This window comes from Oncorhynchus mykiss, chromosome 5, assembly GCF_013265735.2.
Source record: "Oncorhynchus mykiss isolate Arlee chromosome 5, USDA_OmykA_1.1, whole genome shotgun sequence".
In the NCBI taxonomy this organism is placed as follows: Eukaryota; Metazoa; Chordata; class Actinopteri; order Salmoniformes; family Salmonidae; genus Oncorhynchus; species Oncorhynchus mykiss.
Genome location: NC_048569.1, coordinates 56,495,035 through 56,505,530, shown reverse-complemented (window position 1 = coordinate 56,505,530; position 10,496 = coordinate 56,495,035). Strand labels below are relative to the sequence as shown.

Below are 10,496 nucleotides of genomic sequence, written 5' to 3'. Positions count from 1 at the left end.
CGTTAGCTTTTTGGTTCAAAGTGAACATTTGGGGCTTTTTAGCTAGCTACTCGCTGTTATTAATTCTGTAAAAAGACAATGATATCAATTGTTTAAGCACATGGAAATCATTGTTTTGTGAATTATTGAGTTATTTCATGACTTAAAAAAGCGGGCTGTGCGTGACGGACTGTGAAACTCAATCTCCCATGATTCCGTAGTACCGGAACTTACTATCATCATTTGTACCGGAACTGATAAGTGTTGTGTTCGTTGTTATTACACTTCAGTGGTTGTGTGGAATACTTCACCCAATTTAAAATAAGAAATTACTCTGCATATAATACATACCATATAATAAACATAATAAACTATTCTAATTAGATCTTTGGTGGTGTACTGTAGCTAGTTTATTTATTGCCTGTATGTGTCCCATATAACTGATTCCATAGTTACACTGGTGTCTGCACATTTAAAACTGTAAACTAAGTCTCTTTTTGCTGCCTGTATATCAATTGTGCAAATGTGAATATACAAATATAGTTCAGAAATAATAATACCAGGATTGCTCAATTGCTCAAATCCCACAATAAGAAAATTCACCTATCCCCACAATAACGAATCCTTTTCCTTGTTGACTTAATTTTTATTTTACCTTTAATGACCCAATAAGGGTTCAAATGTAAAATGTGGTTGGGAAACCCTGCACTAAAGAAACTCCAAGAGAGATGCCAAGAGCGAGATCACCCTTGCGGGATTTCTTAACAGACTTATCAAGGCTAGGATCGTTACACTAGTCCCTCGGTTCACAAGACACAACCTGTGCTTCTCTAACAAATTATTCAGCTTTAACAGGACATATTGACCTGAGGTAGCCGTGAAGCCAGGTCGCTTGACCCTGAGGAAATCACACTACACACAACAACCCCAAAAGAGTAAGGGCCTCATCAAGGCTAGCGTCGTTCAACTGTCAGGCAGCATGACTACCTTGTTAGGATATTTCTAACTACTACTAAATGCTGTTGCAAAATACTAATGATTTTTTGCTGGCTCACTGGCTTTTATTTCAATGTGGTATTAAATACAAAGTAGTGATATAAAATGTTCAAATGCTCGGACCGATTGACTGTAACCTAAGCCTCTGTCTTGCAGGCATGAACTCTTAGGTATGTATTAAAAATAGATTCAAAATGTTATATCACTCCCAAAATAAGAGGAACCACAGCTACGGTACATTAAAACCACATAGTCATGGACTTGTAATTGAATTACATATGTATCTAATATAATGACCTACAGTTTATATCATAATTTGATGACATATATCTGTCAAAGTGGATTCCTATCTCGTCACCCAAAAAACTCAGTTATACTAATGCCTTTAAGTTACATTATATAAATAACACAATTTTTATTTAATAGTTTTCAGTACCAGTACCCATCCTCCTGCAGTACCCATGCTCTTGCACCTATCCCCACAAGATACAGGTACAGTATGCTAGAATGCCAAACATATGCCATGCCAAACTTTTAAAAAGTTAATACAGCCAAGCTATTCTTTTCATCAATTCTGTCATTACATTTTTATACTTAAAAAAAAAATCTCCACAAGATTCCCTGATGCAGGACCTAGAGCAGGTGCTGGGGAGTTTCACAGGGCCAGGTTGTATGTAACCTGAAAAGTGACTTGGGCAGAGAGGCAGACCTTGTGTGCACAAAAGTGGGGGGAAAAGAGAGACAATGGTCGACAGCATGCTCTCTGCTGAAGGTACTGTATTGGGCCAGTGTCAGTTTGAAGGGTTTTATTGCCCCTTGTCCCCAAACAACCTTAATTCATCAGGATGATGAGGGGTCCCTTACATTCCAGGAGCAAGGTGTGTGATTAAGTGTTTCAACTTAAATCTGATAGCACCTCCTTCGATACCCACTTTTTGTCCTGCACAATTTTCAAATCATAAGTATCTACAGTCCAAATATAATTAACAATTTATTTGGGATTCTTTTGTGTTACATTTTGGTTTCTAGTTTGTCTTTTGCCCATGGCTATGCCACAGCAGTGTGTTTTCCCCACGCTCCCCAGCGCCCTGACAGTGACGAGTTGCAAGCAGTCATCCTGATTGGAATAAATGGTAGTATGTGGTTTTTAAGGACGTTACTTCTATTCACATGTTTTTAAAGAATGTAATTAATTACTTCCTAATAATTACTCCTGACTCAGGGCACTACAAACTGTCCCTTCCTGATATGAACTGCTCCGGGTGTCTGAGACATTGGAGAGTGGGGCTGGACGAACTTGTAAAGAGTGGCTTCTTGCCAGCCACCGTGACTCACCAGACCATCTTCACAGTTGACCTCTTCAAGTCCTTTGAAGACATAAAGGTGTTGGCTCCAAGATGCTCCCGTCATGCCTTTGTGGGAATGCTTGACGAAAGAACAAATCACTTTGGCAGAGTAAGTGTGTGTATATACTAATCAAATGATACTTTTAATTAATTTGTGGTTAATATTTGTTCCTAATATAAATATTGGCCCTTACTTATACCTCTGTATGTTGTGCATGCGATTAGAGTGGAAAGAAATGTGGCGGCACATTCCAGAAGGCATTCCTCGAGTGGAAGTAGGGCGTTTGGAAATAACCAAGCTTTGTGGAAGCGATCTCCTCCATTGTCCTGCCTGCTCACAGGAGATGCATGCGATATCAGTGGATGGGAATTGTAAGCAATACCGCTTCCAGAATGCCTCAGGGTTTGTACTACCTTCTTATGTGTTGATGTTTTGTTCAGGGTATAATTATGCCTTCTTAAAGTGCATGCTGGTCGTCTTTTTGGGATGAAGTATATGTTTGCAGTGTTATATTGCAGTTGGTCTTCTTTTTAGAAGAACATTAATTGTCAAGTAGAAGGTCATTTCCCATTCAGAAAAATTGTGGAACGGTGACATTTCCTTCTTTATCCCAACTCCTCCGAGACACGCACACACACACACACACACACACACAGACACACACACACACACACACACACACACACACACACACACACAGGTTGGAGCAACACTGTCAGATGTCTGGGATATGAACCAGCAACCCCTCTCTAACTTCTAGGCTACCTGCCACCCCTTGGTGGTTTGGTTTGATGTAATCTTGCAGCCTAACTCTATTTGGTGCCGAGAATTACTTCTACGACGGTGTCTTCCTGGCGAAAGACATGTCTATAAAAAGACCAAGCATGTCATTTTTCTCTTACACAGTTTAATATAGCTTTAATGTCACCCAGTTTAGAACTTGTTTATTTTAAGTTAATCTCTGCACTACACTGTGACTTATTATGTTGTAGATGCCAGTCAAAGGAGTGTGTGGCACATCAGAGTGGACAGCGGCCAAAGAGACGTCAGGCAAATCATCTGCCAAAGTAGATGAGGAGGGCCTTGAGATAGTAGTTTGCCGATACAACGTTTTCCTCAAATAGAATGAATACATTATTTAAAACATTTATTTGTTCATTAAGGCATTATAGCTCAAATGGGGAGGCCGCAATTAGTCTCTGGCACCACAACCAGAGAGGAAGTCGAGCAGGACATCAATGACGCTGTGCTTCACGAGTGGGTTTCTGAGGTGCAGCAGTGGATGTTTCTCTCTCTCAATTTCAGAATTTGTCACATCTGCTCCTGCAACGCCCTCTACTGCTCATCCTGTGTCTCCTTGACCTGCCGACACTCCCCCAGTACTCACTCACTCTCTCTTTCTGTCTCTCTCTCTCTCTCTCTCTCTCTCTCTCTCTCCCTCTCTCTCTCTCTCCCTCTCTCTCTCCCCCTTGGATTCCCCTCTGGACCTTTTTACCCTGTCTCAACCCCTCTCGCTCCAGCCTCATCCTCCGCACCTGGTTTCCAGCAACCCACCCGAGCTTCCCCTGACCTGCACTCCATCTTCCCCCTGTGTTTCAATAAATACATTGGTTACTTCATCCCAGTCTCCTCGTCTGAGTCTGCTCTTGGGTTCCACTCCGCGTAACATAATTACATTGATGTCAGTGAAGTCATGTTTGTTATGTAATGTAAAACATTTCAGGAAACTGAGAAATTACGTGACCATAAACAACAGAAAATCTTGTGAGCCAAAACTCTGCATGTCTTGTAAAATGTTATAAATTATTTAACAACAAATTATTTCGAAATTTGTTGAATGCTTTGTACTCTCTTTGTTTGTGCCTCTAGTAGCTCTATAACTTATAGTCATGTAATATATCTGATTATAAACTGGTTAGTTCGAGCACTGAATGTTGATTGGCTGATATACCACGGGTATGACAAAACGTTGGTAACCAGTTTATAATAGCAATAAAGCACCTTGAGGGTTTGTGGTATATGGCCAATATACCATGGCTAAAGGGTGTATCCAGGCACTCACTCCCACAGCCACACCCACTCGATCCTTATTGCTTTAAGCTACAGTCCATCTAATCACCCCTTATTATTCAGACGGTAACAAGAGGAGACATCATATTCTGAGAAATTGTTGAGGACAAGAAGACCTTGACAGCTGCCATTGTTCAACTTCACGAGCAGCAGGCAGAGTTTAGGCTCCCCACAGTGGATGAGCTGCTCAATAATGACAACTTTGTGTGGCCATGGGAGAGACTTGGCAACAGTAAGTGAAAGATTGCAGAAGGTTTCTATCTACCTTCACCGTAGGCTGCAATCATTGCTGTTGTTCTGTTATATACCTCTGTGAGTTTACATCTCACAGGCAACAGCCATCTTGCCATCAAATGTTGGTGAACAGACTGCAGGAGGAAGAGAGGATCTTGGTGCAGGAGATGAAGAGGCACTGGGGAAGCCTACAAAGAGCAGCGGGATCTCTGTCCCTACAGCTGCAAGGTCAAAGTAAGTTGAGGTTTATACTAGTTTTGGACCAATTTTATTTTCTTGCTATACAAATATCCTCTGCACTATTTTGTGTATTGGAATTGTAAATAATCTACGGCTTCACATGTGACTGTTAGGCAATGCAGGGGAGTTGTCAGAGGGATGGAGGAATAGCCTTATCTGCCTCCTGAAGAGAAGATTGAGTGAACTGCCACAAGACCAATACAACAGGTGTAGTAGACCTTACAGTGTGTCACGGCTGATTTCCTCCTCTTCGTCTGAAGGCTGGCGGCTCTGGCGGATCCTGGCAGGCTGGCGGCTCTGGCGGCTCCTTGCAGGCTGGCGGCTCTGGCGGCTCCTTGCAGGCTGGCGGCTCTGGCGGCTCCTTGCAGGCTGGCGGCTCTGGCGGCTCCTTGCAGGCTGGCGGCTCTGGTGGCTCCTTGCAGGCTGGCGGCTCTGGTGGCTCCTTGCAGACTGGCGGCTCCTTGCAGACTGGCGGCTCTGGACAGGCGGGAGACTCTAGCGGCTCTGGACAGGCGGGGGACTCTAGCGGCTCTGGACAGGCGGGGGACTCTAGCGGCGCTGGACAGGCGGGGGACTCTAGCGGCTCTGGACAGGCGGGGGACTCTAGAGGCTCTGGACAGGCGGGGGACTCTAGAGGCTCTGGACAGGCGGGGGACTCTAGCGGTTCTGGACAGGCGGGGGACTCTAGCGGCCCTCCACCGGAGGGCTGCTGCGTGGAGGTGGCACTGGATAGACCGGACTGTGCACTGGAGCTCTTGAGCACCAAACCTGCCCAACCTTACCTGGTTGAATGCTCCCGGTCGCCCTGCCAGTGCGGCGAGGTGGAATAGCCCGCACTGGGCTGTGCAGGCGAACCGGGGACACCATGCGTAAGGCTGGTGCCATGTACGCCGGCCTAAGGAGACGCACTGGAGACCAGATGCGTAGAGCCGGCTTCATGGCACCTGGCTCGATGCCCACTCTAGCCCGGTCGATACGCGGAGCTGGTATGTACCTATGCACCCGCACTGGGGACACCGTGCGCTCCACAGCATAACACGGTGCCTGCCCGGTCCCTCTCGCTCTCCGGTAAGCACAGGAAGTTGGCTCAGGTCTCCTACCTGGCTTCGCCATACTTCCTGTGTGCCCCCCCAATACATTTTTGGGGCTGACTCTCGGGCTTCCAGCCCTGCTTCCGTGCTGCCTCCTCAAACCGTCGCCTCTCCGCTTTGGCTGCCTCCAGCTCTGCCTTGGGGCGGAGATATTCCCCCGGCTGCGTCCAGGGTCCATCGCCATCCAGTATCTCCTCCCAAGTCCAATAGTCCTGATTACGCTGCTCCTCCTGCCGCTGCCTGTCACCACGCTGCTTGGTCCTGTACTGGTGGGTGATTCTGTCACGGCTGATTTCCTCCTCTTCGTCTGAAGACGAAGAGGAGGTGTAGCAGGGATCGGACCAAAATGCAGCGTAGTTCGCTTTCAACATGTTTAATGAAAGACGATAACGTGAACACTACACAAATACAAAATAACAAACGTGGCAAAACCGAAACAGTCCTATCTGATGCAGAGAACACAAAGACAGGAAACAATCACCTACAAAGTACCCACAGAATATGGCTGCCTAAATATGGTTCCCAATCAGAGACAACGATAGACAGCTGCCTCTAATTGAGAACCAATCTAGGCAACCATAGACATACAAAATACCTAGAAAGGCGACAGCCCCATAAACATACAAAACCCCTAGACAAGGCGGAAAACACATACATCACCCATGTCACACCCTTACCTAACCAAAATAACAAGGAAAACAAAGAATACTAAGGTCAGGGTGTGACACAGTGAAATGCTTACTTACAAGCCCTTAACCAACAATGCTTTTAAGAAGTTGAGAAAAACAGAGTGTTAAGTAAAAATAGATAAGTAGAAAATAGAAAATAAAAGTAACAAACAATTAAACAGCAGCAGTAAAATAACAAGCGAGGCTATACACAGGGGGTACCGGTACAGAGTCAATGTGCGGGGGCACCGGTTAGTTGAGGTAATATGTAGGTAGAGTTAAAGTGATTATGCATAGATTATAAACAGAGAGTAGCAGAAGCGTAAAAGAGGGGTTTGGGTAGCCCTTTGATGAACTCTTCAGGAGTCTTATGGCTTAGGGGTAGAAGCTGTTAAGAAGCCATTTGGACCTCGACTTGGAGCTCCGGTACCGCTTGCCGTGCGGTAGCAGAGAGAACAGTCTATGACTACGGGGAATGGAGTCTTCGACAATTTTTAGGGCCTTCCTCTGACACCGCCTGGTATAGAGGTCCTGGATGGCAGAAAGCTTGGCCGCAAAATTGTTAGTGCTGTTTTTCTGTTTGACTTTAAATCAGTTAACGGTGTGTCAATTAAAATCTTATATTGAGTAAAATGTCATGTAGGCCAACGTAGCAGAATTAGGTAGGGCTTCTGTTACTTTCCCCAGATGAAATTGCATGCTTTTGTCAGACAGTCAAAATACGGTAAATAGCCTACAAGCAAGGTGAAACAAGGATGAAGACCAATTATCTGCCTTACGTGAGTTCTTTCTGTAGGCTACCACTGCATCATTTTGACATGCGTCATGATTTGCGACAGGTGCATTTATCCGCTTGGGTTCTGTGGGCTACTTAACAGAGGGATGTATTTTCTGAAAGCCAAATCATGGCAAAGCTGCTCTGTTTGGATAGGCGGTGAGAATTCAGTGCATAATTGTCTTGCTTATCAGAAATATGCCCTGAAGAAGACCATGGGAATAGAGGGGCGGTTCTGGCCATATAAAGGGTGTAGAATGTTTAAATACACTGCTCAAAAAAATAAAGGGAACACTAAAATAACACATCCTAGATCTGAATGAATAAAATATTCTTATTAACTACTTTTTTCTTTACATAGTTGAATGTGCTGACAACAAAATCACACAAAAATGATCAATGGAAATCAAATTTATCAACTCATGGAGGTCTGGATTTGGAGTCACACTCAAAATTAAAGTGGAAAACCACACTACAGGCCGATCCAACTTTGATGTAATGTCCTTAAAACGAGTCAAAATGAGGCTCAGTAGTGTGTGTGGCCTCCACGTGCCTGTATGACCTCCCTACTACGCCTGGGCATGCTCCTGATGAGGTGGCGGATGGTCTCCTGAGGGATCTCCTTCCAGACTTGGACTAAAGCATCCGCCAACTCCTGGACAGTCTGTGGTGCAAAGTGGCGTTGGTGGATGGAGCGAGACATGATGTCCCAGATGTGCTCAATTGGATTCAGGTCTGGGGAACGCGCGGGCCAGTCCATAGCATTAATGCCTTCCTCTTGCAGGAACTGCTGACACACTCCAGCCACATGAGGTCTAGCATTGTCTTGCATTAGGAGGAACCCAGGGCCAACCGCACCAGCTTATGGTCTCACAAGGGGTCTGAGGATCTCATCTCGGTACCTAATGGCAGTCAGGCTACCTCTAGTGAGCACATGAAGGGCTGTGCAGCCCCCTAAAGAAATGCCACCCAACACCATGACTGACCCACCGCCAAACCGGTCATGCTGGAGGATGTTGCAGGCAGCAGAACGTACTCCACGGCATCTCCAGACTCTGTCACGTCTGTCACATGCTCAGTGTGAACCTGCTTTCATTTGTGAAGAGCACAGGGCGCCAGTGGCGAATTTGCCAATCTTGGTGTTCTCTGGCTAATGCCAAACGTCCTGCACGGTGTTGGGCTGTAAGCACAACCCCCACCTGTGGATGTCGGGCCCTCATACCACCCTCATGGAGTCTGTTTCTGACCGTTTGAGCAGACACATGCACATTTGTGGCCTGCTGGACGTTATTTTACAGGGCTCTGGCAGTGCTCCTCCTTGCACAAAGGCGGAACCACTCCTTTATTGGGGGTGTCTTGCTAATTGCCTATAATTTCCACCTGTTGTCTATTCCATTTGCACAACATCATGTGAAATGTATTGTCAATCAGTGTTGCTTCCTAAGTGGACAGTTTGATTTCACAGAAGTGTGATTGACTTACATTGTGTTGTTTAAGTGTCCCTTTATTTTTTTGAGCAGTGTAGTATATTTTCAAGGTTCTCAAGGCTCCAATATCGATATAACACTGTTTTTTATAAGCATTTACATACATACACTTGTTTTCTGCCATGAAGCTCAATACACCACTAGGAAACGTTATATTTTAACAAGCCATGTCTGGTCATGGAATCCCCCCAAAATGTTGTTTTGTTTTTTGTAGCTCAGACTTGTGGCTTGGCATAAAATATATTTGGGATGAATCAAACATATTTGTAAAATCTCATACCCCTGCTGGCTATGGGGTGCTTTGAAGCGCCCCCAAAGGTGCAATTTATCCAAACTTTAATGATTTGTAAGTCAAGAACAGATGAACATATCCAAACATTATTTGACAAGAAGGTTTACTAAGGACCCTAATTCAATTATGAGGCTCCAATATTTCAAGCTTAAATATTAATGAAAAACACATTTTAAAAAGTGAGTTGATACATTGAGTTGGTATGTGCTGATACAGCATTATGTAGATTTTAATGGAGGTACATATGAATTTGCACGCATATTAGAATGATATTGGCATAGATATTAATAAGCATCCGGTTAGGATTAGAAAAATAAACTACAAAATGGCGGCATATTTGTAGTTCAGAACTTATCTGGTTTAGGGAAGAAAATGTGTCATTGTTTTTCCATTAATTATTTAATAAAGAGCCGATATTGCATAAGAAAAAGTCAACGTCATTCAAATTAAAGACAGACGCAGCTACAATAATTTATGAATACTATCAAAAAGTAATAATGCAAATGTGACAGGATCACGATACAAAGGAAGTATCAACGTCACCTGACGTCACCGAGCCGGAAGAACAAAAGCAGTGACCCAAACCATAAATACAACCCAGGCTGCGGTCCAAACACTTAAAAGACACACCCTATCCCCTCAGCCCTCAAATTAAGTGGACACTTCTGATGACGTATCATAACGTCTGACGAGTATACACTTGTAGGGCTGGGGGCTCGGGAGCAAGGAATGATTTTTAAATGGACCACCCTTGGCCGGAAATTCATCACTCGTTCATCCCGTGATGATTGTGGCTGCGGTCTAAACACTTAAAAGACACACCCTCACCTTATGCCCTTGGGGGAATCCCTGCCTTCATTTTGGAGGGTGGTCCAAATGATTAGCCAAGCAAGGGATGTTTGCAACATAAGCCCCTCAGCCTTCGTTTTCAGTTGGCTTTGCGAGTGCACAATTATGTTCACTGTAAGTCCCCATAATTCAATTTGCAACAATTGTACATCCGCTAAGAAAAGTCTGCAAAAACTTAAAAACAACATCAATGGAGAAGTCAAAATACAGGTGGAAGTAAAAATGAATGGGGGACACACCAAATGGGGGACACACCCAAAAAAAGATTTTGAAGTGTCTGTCCAATATCTAGGAGATATAAGAAAGTTCAGGAAATATATATTTTTTGGACACATTTAATCCCTTATTTTTGTTGGCACAAAATTGCCTCCATACTTCCAATTTATATATATTTTTGCTATCATTTTTTTAACCCCTTTTTCTCCTCAATTGGTAGTTACAGTCCTGTCTCATCACTGCAACTCCCAT

At 44.2% G+C, this 10,496-nt stretch overlaps 1 long non-coding RNA gene across 1 annotated transcript; it reads left to right on the top strand.

Annotated features, from left to right (window-relative positions):
- Positions 1 to 92: 92 nt before the first annotated feature.
- Positions 93 to 3,692, top strand: LOC118964625. The gene is made up of 3 exons (XR_005051767.1): positions 93 to 2,108; positions 2,198 to 2,430; positions 2,547 to 3,692. It is a non-coding gene; the product is annotated as an uncharacterized LOC118964625 (long non-coding RNA).
- The last annotated feature ends 6,804 nt before the right edge of the window (positions 3,693 to 10,496 follow it).